The 2,603-nt window shown below is 35.0% G+C and overlaps 1 long non-coding RNA gene across 5 annotated transcripts; it reads right to left on the bottom strand.

Annotated features, from left to right (window-relative positions):
* LOC109819649 lies at positions 221-2,384 on the bottom strand. Of its 5 annotated transcripts, none has more exons than XR_002241578.1 (6): positions 2,282-2,384; positions 2,094-2,154; positions 1,120-1,216; positions 638-980; positions 495-550; positions 221-414 (listed from the first exon to the last, which is right to left on the bottom strand). It is a non-coding gene; the product is annotated as an uncharacterized LOC109819649 (long non-coding RNA). The 5 variants fall into 5 exon arrangements; XR_002241580.1 differs by having other exon boundaries at positions 221-403; XR_002241572.1 differs by having other exon boundaries at positions 495-980.

The raw sequence follows: 2,603 nt of genomic DNA, 5'->3' as shown, positions 1-2,603 counted from the left end.
TAGAATAATGTATCCTAGACGGAAATTGAATTTTTTATTTTTTTTATTTTTAAAAGAACATCCTAGACGGGCATCCTAGACGGAATTTCCGTCTAGGATAATATGCTACAGTAGTTTTTTTTTTTTTTTTTTTGCAAAATCTACTTTAGGTGCATGCATAACAATATTGAACAATAAAAAATTATATTTTCATATCCAACACAAACTAATTATATTTCAATATTAAATCACATTATATTCAAATAATACATTCACCAAAATAGTAGAGAGATACATAAATTGTTTACAAACTTTTACATAAATTGAGATTCTGTATCTTCATAGCGTAAAGAGCAGGCCTACCCTTTAGAATGCATCTTCTCTAAAATAGAGATTGCTTCAATAGCAATACAATGAACCATTTCTGTTGACATTCTGCAAAGAGAAACAGTCAAGATTACATACTTACACAAACAGCAACTTAAGAAATTCACAAAAGAGGTTCAAATACTCACGCATAGGAGTTATTATTCCAAACATCCCATAGACTGGGTCCCAACATATCCATCACCTATACAAATAACGGGGTGATCATAGCAACATATATATAAACATAATACGAAAGAAATCCATAACTAGGTCATTTATTATCAGTTACCATGACATAATAGTCCCCTTGGCGACCCTTGTAATAAACACGAGGTACCCCATGAAGAAAAGCCAAGGGTATTGCATAAATGAATGTACATCACATAAGTTCTGTTATTAGGCTACCAACCATAATTCAGGAAACAAGCATAAGAATGCTTACTTGTATACTTGCCACTCATAAGGTGGTCCATAATTTCAGCCTTTACTGCTTCTATGCTCGAACTTTATTGCTACCTAGCATGCACAAATGAGAATTTCCTCTATAGATAATGAAACTGTACTTACTGTATAGTAGTATGGGTCTTGGGAGCTTTTCCTATGATGCTCTTAGGCTCTTGCATTTCAGTCATCTGGCAATAGGAGAGACCAAAAATAAATGTTCAACTTATGAGCTATTTTGATACCAATATGTAGCTGAGGAAGCAAATCCATATTGAAGAATTAAAAATTTTGAACCAATAAAAATGTTAAGAAATCCGAGATTCTCACAATTCGTGAATTGCAATCGCTAGAAACAAGCTTCATCTTATTTTCTCCAGTCCCAGTTGTCCTGATGATATCTTTTGCTTCAGGCATTGTCCACATTCTGCTACCAATTTTCAGAATCATGTAAGAAATACATACATTACTGGTTACCAACAAATTAATGGTGCTTTTACTTTTTATTCCAAAGGAGATCGAATCATTAATAAAGATGAAAATAAGAAAATATTTCAAATCATCCTAAAAGAAAAAAGAATCTGCAACCATCTGCGAATGATGTTTCTATTCCAGGAGAAGGCACAATTACAATTATTAAATGAGAGAAGATAGAACTTCCATCAATGAGAAGTTATGTTGGGCTACAACACTTGTAGATATTTATAGCATGTTCCAGAAGTCCACTTTGTTCGTTCCTTAAACTTACTGCTAGCGGTGTGCTGAGTATTTCCCCATAAATAATGTTCTTGCGGGCTTAATACTAGCATTAGCTAAAGGTTAAACAATTAATTACCGTCCTAAGAACGGAGGTTTGTCCCTGACGATCATTTTCATGGCTGACGAATCACTAATTAATTACTGGCCAATTTTGGAATAGGCTCATCTTCAGCTAAATAGACCATTACTAGATCTATAATCCAAGTCCCGACAAATACAAAGGTTTTCAATCAAGATCCACATTTACTTCGGATCTTACCTTTCTACCAAATTGGAAAAGGAATGAGAAATTAATAAATAAACCTAAACATAATCTTAAAATTAAATAACTACCTAGATCGAAAGGGAAACAAACCAAATACAATCATAATCAAATACTAATTCTAAAGCAGGAAAGGTAAGCAGAACCACCACGGTCCTCAAATTCAAGCAATACCCAGCTTAAATAAGGACTCGAAACACCAAAATAAACAAGACCCATATGAAAATAACTAATTCTTAGGATTGCAACGGGGAAAATCACTAAAATTGATGCAAATTTGTACCTATTTGTGAATAAGAGACCGAGACAGAAGCTCCCAATACAAAGCAAATTTACCCTTCAATCTACATGAATTAATTCTCTGAAAGCCTCAAACAGAATACCCATTTGGATATAGGACCAAAATCAAAGAAAAATGGAAGTATTCGGCCGATGGCAGTTTGGTAATTTGGAGTAATGGAGAAACCTGACCTCTGAGAACTGAGGAGAGTGATAGCCGCAGCTCGCCATGGCCGACGACGACGACGACGCGGATTTTGAGAGGGAAGGGCAGCGGAGGCCGGAGAGCTGGTGACGGGATCGTTTTTGGGGGTGGGGAGGCGCTGAAAATTTCGATTTGGGGGAGGGGGAAAAGAAGGGCGGCTGGGGTTTTGAGGCTTTAAATTTTTTTTTTAAATTTCAATGTGTGCTAGACGGAATTTTTTTTTTTAAATTTCCGTCTAGGATACGTGGAAATTTAAAAAAAAATAATAAAAATAAAATAACCGTCTAGTATACTATTCTAGACGGAAAT

Source organism: Asparagus officinalis, chromosome 1, assembly GCF_001876935.1.
Source record: "Asparagus officinalis chromosome 1, Aspof.V1, whole genome shotgun sequence".
In the NCBI taxonomy this organism is placed as follows: domain Eukaryota; kingdom Viridiplantae; phylum Streptophyta; class Magnoliopsida; order Asparagales; family Asparagaceae; genus Asparagus; species Asparagus officinalis.
This window is presented reverse-complemented; position numbering and strand designations above follow the sequence as displayed.